The 22,047-nt window shown below is 45.3% G+C and overlaps 1 protein-coding gene across 2 annotated transcripts in view; it reads left to right on the top strand.

The window, feature by feature from the left end:
- The window catches only part of EMP1 (epithelial membrane protein 1), a 240,668-nt gene that overhangs the window by 36,182 nt on the left and 182,439 nt on the right, over positions 1–22,047 (top strand). Inside the window, exon 2 of one of the 2 annotated variants that reach the window (XM_056523802.1) lies at positions 11,423–11,499. The exons of the other annotated variant lie outside the window; for it this stretch is intronic. The gene's annotated coding sequence lies outside the window, so the exon portion shown is untranslated. The remainder of the gene's footprint in view (positions 1–11,422; positions 11,500–22,047) is intronic. 2 annotated transcript variants of the gene reach the window in all.

Below are 22,047 nucleotides of genomic sequence, written 5' to 3' on the forward strand. Positions count from 1 at the left end.
CATTATATCATAAAATGTATGGCGCAACCAAAAAACACTATTTTTGTGGGGAAATTAAAACGAAAAACGCAATTTTGCTAATTTTGAAAGGTTTTGTTTCACGCCGTACAATTTATGGTAAAAATGACATGTGTTCTTTATTCTGAGGGTCAATACGATTAAAATGATACCCATTATTATATACTTTTATATTATTGTTGCGCTTAAAAAAAATCACAAACTTTTTAACCAAATTAGTACGTTTATAATCCCTTTATTTTGATGACCTCTAACTTTTTTATTTTTCCGTATAAGTGGCGGTATGGGGGCTCATTTTTTGCGACATGATCTGTACTTTTTTTTGATACCACATTTGCATATAAAAAACTTTTAATACATTTTTTATAATTTTTTTTTAAATAAAATGTATTAAAAAAGTAGGAATTTGACTTTTTTTTATTTTTTTCGTTCACGCCGTTCACCGTACGGGATCATTAACATTTTATTTTAATAGTTCGGACATTTACGCACGCGGAAATACCAAATATGTCTATAAAAAATGTTTTTTACGCTTTTTGGGGGTAAAATAGGAAAAAACGGACGTTTTACTTTTTTATTGGGGGAGGGGATTTTTCACTTTTTTTTTACTTTTACTTTTACATTTTTTTACATTTTTTTTACACTTGAATAGTCCCCATAGGGGACTATTCATAGCAATACCATGATTGCTAATACTGATCTGTTCTATGTATAGGACATAGAACAGATCAGTATTATCGGTCATCTCCTGCTCTGGTCTGCTCGATCACAGACCAGAGCAGGAGACGCCGGGAGCCGCACGGAGGAAGGAGAGGGGACCTCCGTGCGGCGTTATGAATGATCGGATCCGCGCAGCAGTGCTGCGGGCGATCCGATCGTTCATTTAAATCGCGAACTGCCGCAGATGCCGGGATCTGTATTGATCCCGGCACCTGAGGGGTTAATGGCGGACACCCGCGAGATCGCGGGCGTCGGCCATTGCCGGCGGGTCCCTGGCTGCGATCAGCAGCCGGGATCAGCCGCGCATGACACGGGCATCGCTCCGATGCCCGCGGTTATGCTTAGGACGTAAATGTACGTCCTGGTGCGTTAAGTACCACCTCACCAGGACGTACATTTACGTCCTGCGTCCTTAAGGGGTTAAAAAATGTTTCACAGGTCTGCATGAGTTTTTGTGTAATGTAAAGGACTTGTTCACATCTGTGTTCAGAGCTCCATTCTCTCTACTCAATTCTTGCAAAACAACGGGCACCAGACGGAAACCCCATGGACCCCATTCAAAGCCATTGGAACGCGTTAGTACCCGTTGTTGTTTGTTATGCAATATACCATCGGAGCAAGTTCTTCTGCACTAATGACAGAACTCCCAGAGCTGTGATCCTTCAGCCATAAACATAACTGATAAGACTTTAGTTGTAGTGTTGAGCGGCATAGGCCATATTCGAATTCGCGATATTTTGCGAATATATGGACGAATATTTGTAATATATTCGCAAAATTTGCGTGCCATGAAATTTGCATGCGCATTCACCATAAAATTCGTATGCGCAATATCGTGTGATAAAAGAGCTAAAAGAAGGGAGGGATCAATATGCGTGGAAATTTGCATTCGAATTATGCGAATTTTCGGGTGCCCGCCAGTCTGACACAGTAATTAGTATTGGAGCCTTGTTTACACCACAAGCTGGAAGCAGGGAGGGATGATCACTGTGATGTGTACTGTGAAAAAAAGTGAATATTCGTAATTGCGAATATTTAGCGGTATATTCACAATATTCGTGAATTCCCAAATATGCGATATTCGCAATAAATATTCGCATTGCAAATATTCGCGCCCAACACTATTTAGCTGTACTAATACTGGATTAAGAGTATAAAAAAATGGAATAGTTTTGCTGAGAATAGAAAAAAAAAATAAATCATAAAAGTAGATAAAAAATTGTATTTACACCATAGAAATAGTAATGTACCTTAGCTAAGATATAAGCTAAATCTTTTCATTCTTACTGTGGGTGTGGAACCAACATGTATGGCTACCAACAAACTATGAAAAGGAGCCGGCGGGGAACCTTGTTGCTTAGCTGCCTTTCTTATGTTTGTTAACTGAGTTAAAGGGGTATTCCAGGAAAAAAAAAAATATAAAAAAAATAAAAATTATATATATATATATATATATATATATATATATATGTATATATATATATATGTGTGTGTGTGTGTGTATATATATATCAACTGGCTCCAGAAAGTTAAACAGATTTGTAAATTACTTCTATTAAAAAAATCTTAATCCTTTCAGTACTTATGAGCTTCTGAAGTTAAGGTTGTTCTTTTCTGTCTAAGTGCTGCTCTCTGATGACACCTGTCTCAGGAAATGCTCAATTTAGGAAAGGTTTGCTATGGGGATTTGCTTCTAAACTGGGTGTTTCCCGAGACAGGTGTCATCAGAGAGGATTTAGACAGAAAAGAACAACCTTAACTTCAGAAGCTCACAAGTACTGAAAGGATTAAGATTTTTTTATTGAAGTAATTTACAAATCTGTAACTTTCTTGAGCCAGTTGATATATACAAAAAAGTTTTTTCCTGGACAACCCCTTTAATTCTATGAGGATAAAACTGACTCATCTCCCGCCTTACACGTTTGTTTTGTTCTTTTTTTTTTTTTTACACTTTAAGGGGTACTCCGCTGCTCAGCGTTTGGAACAAACTGTTCCGAAGGCCGGAGTCGGCCCTGGGAGCTCATGATGTCATAGCCCCGCCCCCTCAATGCAAGTCTATGGGAGGGGGCGTGACAGTTATAGACTTGCATTGACTCCCATAGACTTGCATTGAGGGGGTGGGGTGTGACATCATGAGTGGGGCGGTACTATGACATCATGAGCTCCCAGCGCCGGCTCCAGCATTCGGAACAGTTTGTTCCAAACGCTGAGCAGTGGAGTACCCCTTTAAGATATAAGCAACTGCATTAATATTAACAATACAACCAGAATAGCCCGAAGGATAAGAGCATGTTACACAGCTTTCAAAAGAAGCACCTACATTGCACAGATCAAGATAACGTGGTTTGCGGCGAATCTATATTAAAAAAGGCTATTTCTAGCCTACATACAGCCTCTATAGGGGTATAGAACACTTTGCTGTGTTCTAAAACACATATGGAGTGCGCTGGGTTAGTGAAATAATACTGTTATTCAGAATAACATGCAGATTACCGGCATCGCTTTTAGAATCACTGCCGCACAGCAGCACAATGACAGAGCCTGGTGGTGGCATCAGTGTCAGGAGACCATATGGTGACTGAATGACAGCGTGGAGGTGTTGGCAGCATGAGGAGACCATTTAGTGGCTGAATGACACAGCTTGGATGAGGCTGAAGCATGAGGACACCATATAGTGGCTGAATGACACAGCGTGGAGGTGTTTGCAGCATGAGGAGACCTTCACAATCCCTAAGATTAAAAGATGAATTAAGAAATTTCAACAGAAGATTTTGGATTGCGGATGCTACCTATGAGAACATTTGAAATTCCCAGACCCAGGCCCAACAGCGGCATCAGTAACCCATATATTGCCTGAATGACACAGCCTGGAGTTGGCTGATGCACGAGTACACACCAGGGCTTCACAATCCCCCCCCAAAAACACCACAATTTTAGAAATTTTTGAAAAAGATTTTGGATAGCGGGTGCTACCCATGAGCAAATTTGAAATTAACAGACCCAGGCCCAGCAGCGCCATCATTTTTTTATTTGAAATTTAAAACAACCATTGCGTGTCCCGGACCCCAGCGTGTGGGTACGAAGGACCAAATCCAACAAGCCCCCACAGGGCTCATGTGGCTGTGAGATTTAGGCGAAACGTCTCCATTGCCCTGACCGGCCATTGTTTCCAAGACTTCTCGCCAAGGCAAACCATGTGAAGAACAGTGTGACACTGCTGTGACCTGCACACATGGTATGCTGAAGGGCCACTGAGACTTGTCCGGGCAGTGGAGGCTTAGGAAACAGTGGAGGATGTGGAGGCGGAGTAGCAGACTGTCGCAGGACCAACGGGCTGACAGAGTGTAGCAGGAAGCAGCATTAAGTACACACCAGGGCTTCAGAATCCCAAAGAAAAAACAACTATTTTTAAAATAATTTTAAGAATATTTAGGACAGCGGGTGCTACCTATATGTTGCCTGGATGACACAGCCTGGAGTTGGCTGATGCATGAGTACACACTAGGGCTTCACAATCCCTCCAAAAAAAACACTTGTAGAAACAATTGTAGAAATTTATATTTCTAAATTTATTAAATTTAAGTTTTGCTGCCCAGAAGTCCAGCGGATCTTCAATGGTTGTTGGCATGGCCATGTCAATGTATGCCACCACCTGCTGGTTCAGGTCCTGCTCCATGTCCACCTGCTGCTGATGAGTAGCTTCACTATGCGGGTGAAGAAAGCTACTCATGAGAGACTGTAGACTCAGGCTGCTGCTGATTGAGCTGGTACTGCTCCTTCCACCCCTCCCCTCCCCAGCAGCCATGGCAGTGGAAGGTGAGCGCAGAGGGCCCCCCGAGTCAGACCTGCGAGTGGATGGACCATGTGGCCGATAGGCATCAGCCAACTGACTACGTGGAATCTCTCTGTAGTAGGTCAGTTTGTCCTCCATCTCACTGGGTGTAAAAAAGGCCCCCCATTTTGGGACGATAGCGAGGGTCTAATAAAAGGTGAAGATCCCGAAGTCATCCCGCTGACGAATTTTGACAATTCGGGGGTCACTATGCAAGCAACTGAGCATGCATCGTGCCATTTGCGCCAGTGACTCGGAGGGACTACCCGCCTCCATCTCCACTGCATACTGCCACGGTGTGTCTGGGTCCTCTGTCTCAACTTCCTCATAACCCTCCAGCTCCTCTGGCTTCTCCTGCTCCTCCTCTCCTGTCCGAAGACTAGAAACACCGGCCATCTCATCCAACCTAAACTGTGCTCAGCTCTGCCCCTCATCATCCTCCTCCTCCAGTTCAGCCCCCACAGGGCTCATGTAGCCTTGAGATGTAGGCGCAACATCTCCATTGCCATGACCAGCCATGGTTTCAATCATTTGTTGTAGGAAATGTAGGAGTGGAATTACGTCGTTCATGGCATAATCCATGCGACTCACAAATAATGTGGCTTCCTCAAAGGGCCTCAGCAAACGGCAGGTGTCACGTATGAGCTGCCACTGGTTCACATTGAAGTTACACAGGGGAGTACTCCTATCTGCTTGGATCATCAAGAAATCGGTGATGGCTTTTCTTTGTTCGTATAGTCTGTCCAACATATGGAGGGTGGAATTCCAACGTGTGGCAACGTCACAAATAAGACTATGTTGTGGGATACCGTTCTGACGCTGCAGCTCAAGGAAGGTGGGCTTGACGGTGTACGAGTGGCTGAAGTACATGCAGTTTCCTTGCCATTTTCAGGATGTTTTGCAAATGGGGTGAAGACTTGAGGAAGTGCTTGACAACCAGATTGAACACGTGTGCCATGCAGGGCGCATGTTTCACACTTCTTTGTCGCAGCGCGGACACAATGTTCTTTCCGTTGTCGGTCACCATGGTTCCCATTTCAAGATTTCGTGGAGAAAGCCATACTCGGATTTCTTTACGAATGAACTTTAGCAGTTCCTCCTCTGTGTGACTCCTTTCGCCAAGGCAAACCATGTGAAGAACAGCTTGACACCGCTGTGCCCTACACACATGGTACAATGAAGGGCCACCGAGATTTGGACGTGCAGTGGAGGCCGAGGACACGGTGGACCATGAGGAGGCGGCATCGCATACTGTAACAGGACCAACTGCCTGGGAGCGAGAGCGTGGAGGAGGAAGCAGGGTGACTTGTCCAAGTTGCTGTTGTGGCTGTGCAGGAACCACATTTATCCAGTGACCCGTAAAAGACAAGTATTGTCCCTGCCCGTAGTTACAGCTCCACACGTCGGCGCTGCCGTGCACTTTTGAACACACCGACAGGCTCAAAGACTGTCTGCCTCAAGGGCAACCTGCAACTCTCTTCTCCTGATGATGATGAAGTCCCTTCTGCACCCGGCTCCCAATTGCAATCGGCTTCATCATCATCAACAGTTGTGTGCACGTCACTGATGTCCTCCTCAGGTTCCCCAACAGTGTCTGCTTCAGAACCCTGAACACTTGCAACACCGCCTCCAGTCCAGTAGCTGCTGACTGTCCTCTATTAGATAGTCTTTAGTAAATAGTGGAGCTGAACCCACAGCATAAGATACTTCTTTAGGAGAGGGAACAGCATAGGACAGAGGCAATGGGAGGACACGGACTGCTCCCGGGCCATGCCAACTGAGGGTTGTGTCTGAGGAACCCACCGACTGTTGACTGGGGGTGTCAGATGTCACTTGTGATTATGTGGATGAGCGTGTTAACCAATCCAGGACGGCAGATGGGTTGCTGGTGGAGACACGACCGTTGGCTGATAACGAAGCTCAGGCCTCTTGCTGCGACTCCTGCTGCCACTCGCCCCAAGTCTGCTGCCAACTCTGCCTGAAGTATTTAGGCCTCTGCCACTCCTCTGTGCACGTCCTGGCACTTCTCTGCCTGACAAACTTAGTGCGTTTATGAGGGTATTACAATATGCTACACTACTCTTTAAACAGTATTTGTCTAGAACAGCAGCAGGTGATTACTTACGGCTGTCCTTTCACAGTATGTAGGTCCTTGACAGCTTAACAGGTACTAAATGGTACTTGCATGTACCTATGATGAGGGCAGTTATATATGCGTAACTATACGCAGGAAAAACTATAAAAAAAATTAAAAAACAGCCGGTGAATAGTATTGTTTGGACTTGCACAGTATGTTGCCAGCCCTGTTACAGATTAACAGGTAAGGCGACTAAGGTTGCTGAAACGCATCACTCTACTCCATGATCCATGTTGCTGTTTGCTATGTGAATTCACAATAAATCATCTTCTTGCATCGTGCTTTTGTGCTGGACATTCTTCAATTTTCTACTTACCCGTCTTCGTGGTGTCCGCACGAGTCCGTGCACTGAGGCGGCGGTGGTGAGCTGGACGACTTCCCTTTACTTATAACAGGTACAAAATGGTACAAATGCACTACAGTCCACTGAACAATCATGTATTTGTGAACAGCAGCAGGACCCAACAGTGCAGCACCGCAAAAAAAATCCAGGGATTAAACCCTAAATTGCACTCTGTCACACAATTCTGAGCAGCAGAAGATTTGTGGAGCAAATAAAAAATAAACTCAATTGGGCTGAACAATGAGGAGATAAGATGCTTCAGAAAGTTCAGGCAGCTTGGAGATCTGTATGAGGCAGCTGACAGCTATCTGCCCCTCTCTGCTGCAATGCTCAATAACGTGAATAGGAGGTTTAGCAATCAATGATCCTTCTCAGTGTAACAGCACAGCACTCTGCACTCCTGCCTTTCCCTAATGTTGATGTGACTAGCAGTTGCAGTGTAACGCTGTGGTATGAGCTATTCACACACACACAGTCCCGTCCTCTCCATCTGAGTGCATAGATGAAATGAAGAGAGGCAAGATGGCCGCTGATTATATAGGGGCTGTGACATCACAGGGGTCAGTGAACACTGATAGGCTGCATCTCACATGTGATTCAGGGTCAGCCCGCCTGCCTTCATTCCCGCCGCTGTTTCCCGCCCTCCCATAATCCCCTGCCCCATGTACTCACATATGGATCCGCCATCTTAGGTCTCCAATAGCCCGGAATGCTGTAAAATGGAGTTTAATGAAGCGATTTGCGCAATAGAATCGCGGCGATATTCGTATTCCTTGCAAATCAAATTTTTCATGAAATTCGTAATGAATTCGGGTTCGTCAACTTCGATTTGCTCATCTCTACAAATAAAGAAACCTGATAACTTGTACAGACAAATATAAAAAAATGTGAAGCCTATAAAATCAACTACACCCAAGAATATTACCACAGAATACATGGCATGTTATCAAGATGTATGAAACTATTTATAGGGAATGTATAACTGGGATTTTTAGAGCCAGATACTAGAGCATGTCTTTTTTTCTTATTGGTTCCTATTTAATCTTTTAATATTTTTTATTTTTTATTTTTTGTGATATACTTTATGGCAATCCCCATGGACATAGACAAGAATAGACTGAAGCTGTCCCATTGACACGAATGGGAAAGTGTCTGGTTATGCTCTGTGACCTTTGCAAATGTCATTACAAACGGAGGGGAAGTCTGAACTTTAGCTATTGTGAATGCTGTGTTATCTATATATTTGCATCCTCTCTCACTGTAATGCTGTACTGATCACTATACAAGAAGGCTCCTTACTGAAATCACAGAGAGAGCAATAAGTCTCAGCTTCGTTTTAGGCCTAGTAGCCGAAATCAAAACTTTAAGGTTTCTGGACCATTTTAAAATAATCATAATAAAATGGAAAAACAATATGTTTTTTCTGATGACCTTTAAGGTCTAATTATAAGATTTAAAAAAAAAAAAAGCATTAATGGTAATTTAAGTTTATATATATATATATATATATATATATATATATATGTACAGTACTGCTCTATACCTGTGCTACATGTACTGTGCTGCTCTCCGTATTGTGTTGCTCTCTACCTGTGCTGCATGTACTGTGCTGCTCTCTACCTGTGCTGTATGTACTGTGCTGCTCTCTGTATTGTGTTGCTCTCTACCTGTGCTGTATGTACTGTGCTGCTCTCTGTATTGTGTTGCTCTCTACCTGTGCTGTACGTACTGTGCTGCTCTCCTTATTGTGTTGCTCTCTACCTGTGCTGTATGTACTGTACTGCTCTCTGTAGAGTGTTGCTCTCTACCTGTGCTGTACGTACTGTGCTGCTCTCCTTATTGTGTTGCTCTCTACCTGTGCTGTATGTACTGTGCTGCTCTCTGTAGAGTGTTGCTCTCTGCCTGTGCTGTATGTACTGTGCTGCTCTCTGTATTGTGCTGCTCTCTACCTGTGCTGTATGTACCTTGCTGCTCTCTGTACAGTGTTGCTCTCTGCCTGTGCTGTATGTACTGTGCTGCTCTCTGTATTGTGTTGCTCTCTACCTGTGCTGTACGTACTGTGCTGCTCTCCTTATTGTGTTGCTCTCTACCTGTGCTGTATGTACTGTACTGCTCTCTGTAGAGTGTTGCTCTCTACCTGTGCTGTACGTACTGTGCTGCTCTCCTTATTGTGTTGCTCTCTACCTGTGCTGTATGTACTGTGCTGCTCTCTGTATTGTGCTGCTCTCTACCTGTGCTGTATGTACCTTGCTGCTCTCTGTACAGTGTTGCTCTATACCTGTGCTGTATGTACTGTGCTGCTCTCTGTATTGTGTTGCTCTCTACCTGTGCTGTATGTACTGTGCTGCTCTCTGTATTGTGTTGCTCTCTACCTGTGCTGTTTGTCCTGTGTTGCTCTATACTTGAGCTTCATGTACTGCGCTGCTTTCTTCCTGTGCTGCATGTACTGTGTAATGTTGCTCGCGAATATTCGTAAGTTGAATTTTATTCGCGAATATCGCATATTCACGAATATAGCACTATACATTCGAAATTACGAATATTCGCTTTTTTTTTTTGCTTTTCACAGTACACATCACAGTGATCATCCCTCTCTGATTCCAGCTTTTGTGGTCTAAAGAAAGCTCTAATACTACTGTGTGAGACCTCCGGGCGAATATTCGCATATGCGAATATTCGTAACTATTGATCTCTCCCTTCTGCTGCTTCTATCAAGTTACACTGGAATACTTGCTATAAAGGTTCATAAATTTTCACATATGCAAATTTTCGCATATGCGAATTTACGCATATTCGAAAAAAACGCGAATATTCAGAATGTGCAAATTTAGCGAATATATGATGAATATTCGTTCATATATTTGCGAAATATTGCAAATTCGAATATGGCCTATGCCACTCAACACTAGTACTGTGCTGCTCTTTACCTGTGCTGTATGTACTGTGCTGCTCTCTGTATTGTGTTGCTCTCTACCTGAGCTGCGTGTACTGTGCTGCTATCTGTATAGTGTTGCTCTCTACCTGTGCTGTATGTACTGTGCTGCTCTCTGTATTGTGTTGCTCTCTACCTGTGCTGTTTGTACTGTGCTGCTCTCTGTATTGTGTTGCTCTCTACCTGTGCTGTATGTACTGTGCTGCTCTCTGTATAGTGTTGCTCTCTACCTGAGCTGTATGTACTGTGCTGCTCTCTGTATAGTGCTGCTCTCTACCTGTGCTGCATGTACTGTGCTGCTCTCTGTATTGTGTTGCTCTCTACCTGTGCTGTATGTACTGTGCTGCTCCCTACCTGTGCTTTATGTACTGTGCTGCTCTCTGTATTGTGTTGCTCTCTACCTGTGCTGCATGTACTGTGCTGCTCTCTGTATAGTGTTGCTCTCTACCTGTGCTGTATGTACTGTGCTGCTCTCTGTATAGTGTTGCTCTCTACCTGTGCTGTATGTACTGTGCTGCTCTCTGTATTGTGTTGCTCTCTACCTGTGCTGCATGTACTGTGCTGCTCTCTGTATTGTGTTGCTCTCTTCCTGTGCTGCATGTACTGTGCTGCTCTCTGTATTGTGTTGCTCTCTACCTGTGCTTTATGTACTGTGCTGCTCTCTGTATTGTGTTGCTCTCTACCTGTGCTGTATGTACTGTGCTGCTCTCTGTATTGTGTTGCTCTCTACCTGTGCTGCATGTACTGTGCTGCTCTCTGTATTGTGTTGCTCTCTTCCTGTGCTGCATGTACTGTGCTGCTCTCTGTATTGTGTTGCTCTCCACCTGAGCTGTATGTACTGTGCTGCTCTCTGTATTGTGTTGCTCTCTACCTGTGCTTTATGTACTGTGCTGCTCTCTGTATTGTGTTGCTCTCTACCTGAGCTGTATGTACTGTGCTGCTCTCTGTATAGTGCTGCTCTCTACCTGTGCTGCATGTACTGTGCTGCTCTCTGTATTGTGTTGCTCTCTACCTGTGCTGTATGTACTGTGCTGCTCTCTACCTGTGCTTTATGTACTGTGCTGCTCTCTGTATTTTGTTGCTCTCTACCTGTGCTGTATGTACTGTGCTGCTCTCTGTATTGTGTTGCTCTCTACCTGTGCTGCATGTACTGTGATGCTCTCTGTATGGTGTTGCTCTCTACCTGTGCTGTATGTACTGTGCTGCTCTCTGTATTGTGTTGTTCTCTACCTGTGCTGTATGTACTGTGCTGCTCTCTGTATTGTGTTGCTCTCTACCTGTGCTGTATGTACTGTGCTGCTCTCTACTTGAGCTTCATGTACTGCGCTGCTTTCCTCCTGCACTGTTCTCTACTTGTGCTGTATGTATTGTGTTGCTCTTTACTTATGCTGCATGTACTGTGCTTTTCTCTACAATTTTTTTTATTGCTTATTTCCACAGTAAAATTCACATAAAATAAGTGCCTTTTCCGGGCAGCACGGATCTGCTAAGAAAATTCAGCAAGATTTGTGACTTCTGTATGTATGGACTTTTATTCAGATTAGTTATCTGCTTACTAATTTATTATCTTTCTTATTGTTTTAAAGCTGCAACAGGCCTCTTAGAATGAATTAATATTGTAAGGTTAGAGAACATATATATTACTAGATATTCACATACACATAAATTATAAGAACATACAGTAGTTATATAAAAGGCCCCCATTTCTTCATCGAGAGTTTAATTTTGTGGCTCATCTATATTACAATGCAATGAGGGTTACCAAGTTCACAAGTTTGATATACATACCCACAATAAAATTAACCACCTTCTAGGCATCCTTCTAATACACTTGTTATTTACGATACTTTTAATGATGACTGCTACCTGCACCTCAGCTATGTAAAGGTCAGTAATGACTGAAACATAAAAATACATTATACATAATTCATCGAAGCAATAAAAATTAAGGTAATGCGCTCAAAGCGAATATAAAAACATAATGACATGAAAGCAATAAAAAATAAAAACACATGGTAGTAATAAAAAAAAATAAACAACTATAAACAATCAAAGCAATTAATCTACACTTGATTTACATAATAATAACATTATAATTAAGATCCAGGTGTCCAGGGATAAACTCATATAACAGTGGGCCCTTGGTGTACATTTCTACATGCTCAACATACAGTAAGGGAAAAAAGTATTTAGTCATCCACCAATTGTGCTCCCACTTAAAAAGATGAGAGAGGCCTGTAATTTTCATCATAGGTATACCACAACTAGGAGAGACATAATGGGGAAAAAAAAATATCCATAAAATCACTTTGTCTGATTTTTAAAGAATTTATTTTCAAATTATGGTGGAAAATAGGTATTTGGTCAATATTTCGTTATATACCCTTTGTGGGCAATGACAGAGGTCAAATGTTTTCTGTAAGTCTTCACAAGGTTTTCACACACTGTTGCTGGTATTTTGGCCCGATCTTCCATGCAGATCTCCTCTAGAGCAGTGATGTTTGTGTTACGCCTAGCGCTCCGGGTCCCCGCTTCTCCCCGGAGCGCTCACGGCGTCTCTCTCCCCGCAGCGCCCCGGTCAGTCCCGCTGACCAGGAGCGCTGCACTGTCATGGCCGTCGGGGATGCGATTCGCACAGCGGGACGCGCCCGCTCGCGAATCGCATCCCAGGTCACTTACCCGTCCCGGTCCTCTGCTGTCATGTGCTGGCGCGCGCGGCCCCGCTCTCTAGGGCGCGCGCGCGCCAGCTCTCTGAGACTTAAAGGGCCAGTGCACCAATGATTGGTGCCTGGCCCAATTAGCTTAATTGGCTCCCACCTGCTTCCTGACTATATCTGCTCACTGCCCCTGCACTCCCTGGCCGGATCTTGTTGCCTTGTGCCAGTGAAAGCGTTTAGTGTGTCCAAAGCCTGTGTTACCTGAACTTCTGCTATCCATCCTGACTACGAACCTTGCCGCCTGCCCCCGACCTTCTGCTACGTCTGACCTTGCCTCTGCCTAGTCCTTCTGTCCCACGCCTTCTCAGCAGTCAGCGAGGTTGAGCCGTTGCTAGTGGATACGACCTGGTTGCTACTGCCGCAGCAAGACCATCCCGCTTTGCGGCGGGCTCTGGTGAAAACCAGTAGCCTCTTAGAACCGGTCCACTAGCACGGTCCACGCCAATCCCTCGCTGACACAGCGGATCCACAACCCGTAAGCCGAATCGTGACAGTAGATCCGGCCATGGATCCCGCTGAGGTGCCGCTGCCAAGTCTCGCTGACCTTCCCACGGTGGTCGCTCAGCAATCGCAGCAGATTGCCCAACAAGGACAGCAGCTGTCGCAGTTGACCGCCATGTTACAGCAACTTCTGCCTCTGCTACAGCAGCAACCATCTCCTCCGCCAGCTCCTGCACCTCCTCCGCAGCGAGTGGCCGCTCCTAGCCTCCGCTTGTCCCTGCCGGACAAATTTGATGGGGACTCTAAACTCTGCCGTGGATTTTTGTCTCAGTGTTCCCTGCATATGGAGATGTTGTCGGACTTGTTTCCTACAGAACGGTCTAAGGTGGCGTTCGTAGTAAGCCTTCTTTCAGGAAAGGCCTTGTCTTGGGCCACACCGCTCTGGGACCGCAATGATCCTGCCACAGCCACAGTCCAGTCCTTCTTCGCTGAAGTCCGGAGTGTCTTCGAGGAGCCAGCCCGAGCTTCTTCTGCCGAGACTGCCCTGTTGAACCTGGTCCAGGGTAATTCTTCAGTGGGCGAGTACGCCATCCAATTTCGTACTCTTGCTTCCGAGTTATCATGGAATAACGAGGCTCTCTGCGCGACCTTTAAAAAAGGCCTATCCAGTCGCATCAAGGATGTGCTGGCCGCACGAGAGATTCCTGCCAACCTCCAAGAACTCATCCATTTGGCTACCCGCATTGACATGCGTTTTTCTGAGCGACACCAAGAGCTCCGCCAGGAAAAAGACTTAGATCTCTGGGCACCTCTCCCACAGTATCCGTTGCAATCTACGCCTGGGCCTCCCGCCGAGGAGGCCATGCAAGTGGATCGGTCTCGCCTGACCCAGGAAGAGAGGAATCGCCGTAGGGAAGAAAATCTCTGTCTTTACTGTGCCAGTACCGAGCATTTCTTGGTGGATTGCCCTATCCGTCCTCCACGTCTGGGAAACGCACGCACGCACCCAGCTCACGTGGGTGTGGCGTCTCTTGGTTCTAAGTCTGCTTCTCCACGTCTCACGGTGCCCGTGCGGATTTCTCCTTCAGCCAACTCCTCCCTCTCAGCCATGGCCTGCTTGGACTCTGGTGCCTCTGGGAATTTTATTTTGGAGTCTTTTGTGTATAAATTCCGCATCCCGGTGACCCGTCTCGTCAAGCCGCTCTACATTTCCGCGGTCAATGGAGTCAGACTGGATTGCACCGTGCGTTACCGCACTGAACCCCTCCTGATGTGTATTGGACCCCACCACGAAAGGATTGAGCTCTTCGTTCTCCCCAACTGTACCTCTGAGGTCCTCCTCGGTCTGCCATGGCTCCGGCTTCATTCCCCCACCCTTGATTGGACCACCGGGGAGATCAAGAACTGGGACTCTGCCTGCCATAGGAAGTGCCTCTCCCCCCCTCCCAGTTCCGTCAGGCAAACCTCAGTGCCTCCTCATGGCCCCCGTCCTGGTGTCACACTGCCCCGTGCCAGGCTTCGCCCTCTGCCCTCCCTCCCCATTCCCACTCCTGCTGTACTGCCTTCCGTTGAGGAAACCCTCTATTCTTTCCCGGTGTCCTCATCCCAGGGGAGGCAGTTACCGGACAAAGAAAAGGGGAGACCTAAGGGGGGGGTACTGTTACGCCTCTCTCCCCGCAGCGCCCCGGTCAGTCCCGCTGACCGGGAGCGCTGCACTGTCATGGCCGTCGGGGATGCGATTCGCACAGCGGGACGTGCCCGCTCGCGAATCGCATCCCAGGTCACTTACCCGTCCCGGTCATCTGCTGTCATGTGCTGGCGCGCACGGCCCCGCTCTCTAGGGCGCGCGCACCAGCTCTCTGAGACTTAAAGGGCCAGTGCACCAATGATTGGTGCCTGGCCCAATTAGCTTAATTGGCTCCCACCTGCTTCCTGACTATATCTGCTCACTGCCCCTGCACTCCCTGGCCGGATCTTGTTGCCATTGGGCCAGTGAAAGCGTTTCCTAGTGTGTTCCTAGCCTGTGTTCCAGACCTCCTGCCGTTGCCCCTGACTACGATCCTTGCTGCCTGCCCCGACCTTCTGCTACGTCCGACCTTGCTCTTGTCTACTCCCTTGTACCGCGCCTATCTTCAGCAGTCAGAGAGGTTGAGCCGTTGCTAGTGGATACGACCTGGTTACTACCGCCGCTGCAAGACCATCCCGCTTTGCGGCGGGCTCTGGTGAATACCAGTAGTAACTTAGAACCGGTCCACTAGCACGGTCCATGCCAATCCCTCTCTGGCACAGAGGATCCACCTCCTGCCAGCCGTATCGTGACAGTTTGGGGGCTGTCACTGGGCAACACGGACTTTCAACTCCCTCCAAAGGTTTTCTATGGGGGTGAGATCTGGAGACTGGCTAGGCCACTCCAGGACCTTGAAATGCTTCTTACAAAGTCACTCCTTCGTTGCCCAGTCGGTGTTTTTGGGATCATTGTCATGCTTAAAGACCCAGCCACGCTTCATCTTCAATGTCCTTGCTGATGGAAGGAGGGTTTCACTCAAAATCTCACGATACATGGCCCCATTCATTCTTTCCTTTACACAGATCAGTCATCCTGGTCCCTTAGCAGAAGAAAAAGCCCCAAAGCATGAGGTTTCCACACCCATGCTTAACAGTAGGTATGGTGTTCTTTGGATGCAACTCAGCGTTCTTTCTCCTCCAAACACGACGAGTTGAATTTTTACCAAAAAGTTCTACTTTGGTTTCATCTGACCAGATGACATTTTCCCAATACTCTTCTGGATCATCCAAATGCTCTCTATCAAACTTCAGACGGGTCCGGACATGTACTGGCTTAAACAGGGAGACACGTCTGGCACTGCATGATTTGAGTCCCTGGTGGCATAGTGTGTTACTGATGGTCGCCTTTGTTACTTTGGTCCCAGCTCTCTATAGGTCATTCACTAGGTTGCCCTGTGTGGTTCTGGGATTTTTGCTCACTGTGATCATTTTAACACCACGGGGTGAGATCTTGCATGGAGCCCCAGATCGAGGCAGATTATCAGTGGTCTTGTATGTCTTTCGTTTTCTAATAATTGCTCCCACAGTTGATTTCTTTGCACCAAGCAGCTTGCCCATTGCAGATTCAGTCTTCCCACCCTTGTGCAGGTCTACAATTTTGTTTCTGGTGTCCTTTGACAGCTCTTTGGTCTTGGTCATAGTGGAGTTTGGAGTGTGACTGTTATACTGTTATACTGATAACAAGTTCAAACAGGTGCCATTAATACATGTAACGAGTGGAGGACAGAGGAGACTCTTAAAGAAGAAGTTAAAGGTCTGTGAGAGCCAGAAATCTTGCTTGTTTGTAGGTGACCAAATACTTTATTTTTCACGATAATTTGCTAATAAATTCTTAAAAGATCAGACAATGTGATTTTCTCATGTCTCTCATAGTTGAGGTGCCTCTCATCTTTTTAAAGGGAACCAATCATCAGATTTTACCCTATATAATGCTTGGCAAAGTGTTATATAGGGTAAAATCTTTATTTTCACCATTCCCGGGGTATGCTCCTGCCTTCAGGGGTGGTGAAGATATGAAGTTATAAACTAGTCACCGCCGACGCCGTAAGTAGTCACCTGGGCGGGGAGCTCTTCTCACCAACTCCCGTTCTTCGGTCGGCAGCGACACCCCCTCCGCTTGATTGATGGGCAGCGTCATCGCTCTGCTTTGTCTGTTCAGTGAGCGGAACAATGACGCGGCCCATCAATCAAACGGAGGGGCGCCGCTGCCTGCAGAAGAACGGGAATAGGTGAGTGGAGCTCCCCGCCCAGGGGACTACTTACGGCCGTGGCGGAGACTAGTTTATAACTTCATATCTTCACCATCCCTGGAGGCAGGGGCGTCCCCCGGGGATGGTGAGGACAACAATTTTACCCTATATAATGCTTTACCAAGCATTATATAGGGTAAAATCTGAAGATTGGTTCCCTTTAAGTGGGAGAACTTGCAGTTGGTGGCTAACTAAATACTTTTTTACCCCACTGTAACATTTTAAGCAGCTGCCAATGGTTAATAAATCATTTCATCAAATGAAATTCAAAATAATTCTCATCTTGTAATGATGTTTCATTAAATGTGTTCTGATAGTTGACAGTGTCACAAGTCACAAGTCTGTTTGTGTAGAAACTTACAGTATTTGCTATTCTTACATGGGCACTGTCATTACATCTAATTTTTGCTTTTACACTCCTTATGGTAAATAAAACTTTGTTGAAATAAATGGCCTGGCAGAAGTCCAAAATGCAGTCTGGAGTGCTAAGGGGTGTATGTGCAACCTTAGCCAATCATAGCTCATCTCACACTGAACTGCTCTGGGCTGTGTGTAGCAGAGTGAGGGAGGATGTTCTCCCCTGTATGGCTTCAGATGATGTCACGCCTGCTGCGTAATGCCCCTTCCCAGTCTGTGAATCTGACTGAGACTGAGCAGAGAATACAGAGCAAAATCAAGTTTTAAGCAACTCATTTGATCACTATTATAAATACACCGGCGTCATGTGCTCTAGGAGGCGCCAGATTTTACCAGACGTTCTGCTAGCTCCAGATGCCTGTGTTTGGTTTCACTGAGAGACTCACATTGCTATCTATGGATCTACTGGGTATTAACTCCTTGCATATTACTTGGTTTCTGCCCAGCCTCCTTATTCTGCCTCTGATGCTCCCTACTGGAAATCTAACCTTTAGCTTGGCTATTGACATCCCTCTGGTTTCTGACTTTGCGTCTGACGCCACTTCCTGGCATTGACCTCAGCTCTGACTTCTGGCTAGGTTTTTGTTCTGTCTTTTATGTGCCCGTCTGTTGCAGACCCGGCTAGCTAACTATTCTCCTTCTTGTTATGTTAGGTCCCTGTGCACTTAGATAGAAAAAGTCGTTGTCCAGTAGGGGGCCGCAATTTCTTGGGACGGGACAGGGATGCAGGTGAAGTTAAAGGGGTAATCCACTGCCCCAGCGTTTGGAACATTTGGTTTTGAACACCGGGTGCGGGCTTTGGGGTCGTGACATCACGGCTATGCCCCTGGTGACATCACTCCATGCCCCCTCAATGCAAATCTATGGGAGTTACCACGGTTACCACGTCCCCTCCCATAGACTTGCATTGAGGGGGCAAGGCGTGACGTCCCGTAAATTCGATTCGTCATGAACTTCTCGGCTCAGCAGTTGATGACTTTTCCTGCGAAAATTAGTTCAGCTTTCAGGTGCTCCGGTGGGATGGAAAAGGTGGATACAGTCCTAGAGGACCTTTTCCAGCCCACCGGAGCACCTGAAGGCTGAACTAATTTACGCAGGAAAAGTCATCAACTGCCGAGCCGAGAAGTTCGTGACGAATCGAATTTACTGTAAGTTCGCTCATCTCTAGAAGCAACCATTAATACAGACCTGAATGCATCAATTGTGTCAAGCTCATAACACATACACAAGCATTCATTTTCTAAGAACCACTACAGATAATAAACCAGTATTAGTTCTATGGATTGGAAACAGTAAATAATTGTCACCCAAATAGACTTACAACACTATTTACTACCAGAGCATGTTCTTTGTAATATAATTACTAGATTTGACTTACGTGAAATTATATGATATGAATTTACCCTCGGACGCGATTCTTATAGAGACTTACCTGGTGGGTTTTCTTATTTGTAGATTAAGAGTGGATTTTTATTGTATATAGTATTATTTTTATTACCTACCTGCAATCATGTCATTTTATTAGCCTTCAGCTCATCACTTGTACTTTTATTGCTTGGATGACTTATGTAGGATGTATTTCATGGTAGTTGATTTTCTTTTATTAGTGACTATTATTCTTAAAAAAAAATATATATATTATATATATATATATATATATATATATACATACATACATACATATGTACATATACACACACACACACACACACACACAATGGGGGAGATTTATCAAAACCTGTCCAGAGGGAAAGTTGCTGAGTTGCCCATAGCAACCAACCAGATCACTTCTTTCATTTTTGAAAAGTCCTATGAAAAATGAAAGAAGTGATCTGATTGGTTGCTATGGGCAACTCAGCAACTTTTCTTCTGGACGGGTTTTGATAAATCTCCCTCAATTTATTTGGGAAGTCTTCAGACTCCGTCAGTTTTTCCACATTGTGTTATGTTGTGGTCTTGTGCTACAATAAAATTAAATCAATAAATTATGTTTTCTGCCATCGTTCTGCCCTCAATGTGAAAACCGAATGTTTTGTTAATTTACTGATAAGGAAAAATTTAAATTTTGCGTGGACATAAGTATTCAGACCCTATGACACTTGAAATGTATTGCTGGCTCCTCCCATTTTATTTGATTTCTACACCTTGATTGGAATCACCTGTGGGAAATTCAATTGATTGGATATGATTTGGAAGGACACAGCCCAATCTATATAAAAGGTCTCACAGCTGACAATGTATATCCGAGCAAAAAGCAAGACATGAGGCGGAAAGAACTGCCTGTAGAGCTCAGAAACAGGATTGTTTGGCTACACAGACCAGATTTTCTGGGTTGAATAAAAAAAAAAATTATAAAAAAAAGAAATACTGAGCATGTATGGCTGGGTTTTGGGTTTTACAAAAAAATTGCATTTCTAGCCGTGAGTGTAAAAGTTGCCTGCCCAGTACAGGTAGCATCAGCTCCTTGCCTGATAATAGTAGCAGCAGCTACAGCAAGCAAGCTTAGTCACTTTGTTCCAGCGATTGTGTGGTTTTGGAGCATAATACGGCCTTTGTGGACTGGTTGGCTCGTTCTTGGTAATCTTAGGAGGGGTAGAATCTAAGGACATGACGTTAAAGGGGTACTTCGCTGCTCAGCGTTTGGAACAAACTGTTCCGAATGCTGAAGCCGGCATCGGGAGCTCGTGACGTAATAGCCCCACCCCCTCGATGCAAGTCTATGGGAGAGGGCGTGACATCCATCACGCCCCATCCCATAGACTTGCATTGAGGGGGCGGGTCGTGACATCATGAGGGGTGGGGCTATGATGTCATAAGCTCCCGGCGCCGGCTCCAGCATTCAGAACAGTTTGTTCCAAACGCTGAGCAGCGAAGTACCTCTTAAGCCAGGTGTCAGTGGATTCCTCTGTTACATGGCACAGTGAAAGTGGCCTTTCTAGACAGCATGTTCCATCATCTCTGTCTATGCTTCCCCCCTAGTACAAAGCAGTGGCTGAGCCTAGCACTAGTGGGACTTGTGGTGGTAGTGTGGTAGCCCTTGGGGGGATATAATACAGTAGGGGTGTTACTTCGGTATTTGAGGGGTTAATTTAACCCCTGTCACTCGTGACGTATTGTTAAGGTAAATCTTCGGCCTATCGCCACCCTTCCCAGAGACGATAGGTGCGTGCTTAACCCCTTAAGGACCAATGACGTACCGGTACGTCATTGGTCCTGCTCTTCTGATATAACGCGGGGTTACACAGTAACCCCGCGTCATATCACGGCGGGCCCGGCGTCATAGTGAAGCCGGGACCCGCCTCTAATAGCGCGCAGCGCCGATCGCGGCGCCGCGCGCTATTAACCCTTTAGCCGCGCGCTCAAAGCTGAGCCGCGCGGCTAAAAGTGAAAGTGAAAGTTCCCGGCTAGCTCAGTCGGGCTGTTCGGGATAGCCGCGGCTAATCGCGGCATCCCGAACAGCTGACAGGACAGCGGGAGGGCCCCTTCCTGCCTCCTCGCTGTCCGATCGCCGAATGACTGCTCAGTGCCTGAGATCCAGGCATGAGCAGTCATGCGGCAGAATCGTTGATCACTGGTTTCTTATGAGAAACCAGTGATCAACATAGAAGATCAGTGTGTGCAGTGTTATAGGTCCCTATGGGACCTATAACACTGCAAAAAAAAAAGTGAAAAAAAAAGTGAATAAAGATCATTTAACTCCTCCCCTATTAAAAGTTTGAATCACCCCCCTTTTCCAATAAAAAAAAAAACACAGTGTAAATAAAAATAAAAATAAACATATGTGGTATCACCGCGTGCGGAAATGTCCGAATTATAAAAATATATCATTAATTAAACCGCTCGGTCAATGGCGTGCGCGCAAAAAAATTCCAAAGTCCAAAATAGTGCATTTTTGGTCACTTTTTATATCATTTAAAAATGAATAAAAAGTGATCAATAAGTCCTATCAATGCAAAAATGGTACCGTTAAAAACTTCAGATCACGGCGCAAAAAATGAGCCCTCATACCGCCCCATACACGGAAAAATAAAAAAGTTATAGGGGTCAGAAGATGACAATTTTAAACGTATTAATTTTCCTGCATGTAGTTATGATTTTTTCCAAAAGTCCGACAAAATCAAACCTATATAAGTAGGGTATCATTTTAATCGTATGGACCTACAAAATACATATCAGGTGTCATTTTTACCGAAAAATGTACTACGTAGAAACGGAAGCCCCCAAAAGTTACAAAACAGCGTTTTTTTTTCAATTTTGTCGCACAATGATTTTTTTTCCCGCTTCACCATAGATTTTTGGGCAAAATGACTGACGTCATTACAAAGTAGAATTGGTGGCGCAAAAAATAAGCCATCATATGGATTTTTAGGTGTAAATTTGAAAGAGTTATGATTTTTTAAAGGCAAGGAGCAAAAAACGAAAATGCAAAAACGGAAAAACCTCCGGTCCTTAAGGGGTTAAATGAATGAAGGTCCACAATAGGGATGAACTTGAACTTGCATAAACTTTACTGAAGTACTTGCGGTACATCCAATGAACAGCAACAGTCTCAGTAATACAGTCTCTATACAGCTCAGCAATGATTGACAGATGCTGCGGACCATTGATTTATCCAAGGATTAATAGAATTAGGATTTGTGCAGAGATCCGTCCGGATTTAGGGGTCTGTTTAGGT

This window comes from Hyla sarda, chromosome 6 (genome assembly GCF_029499605.1).
Source record: "Hyla sarda isolate aHylSar1 chromosome 6, aHylSar1.hap1, whole genome shotgun sequence".
In the NCBI taxonomy this organism is placed as follows: Eukaryota; Metazoa; Chordata; class Amphibia; order Anura; family Hylidae; genus Hyla; species Hyla sarda.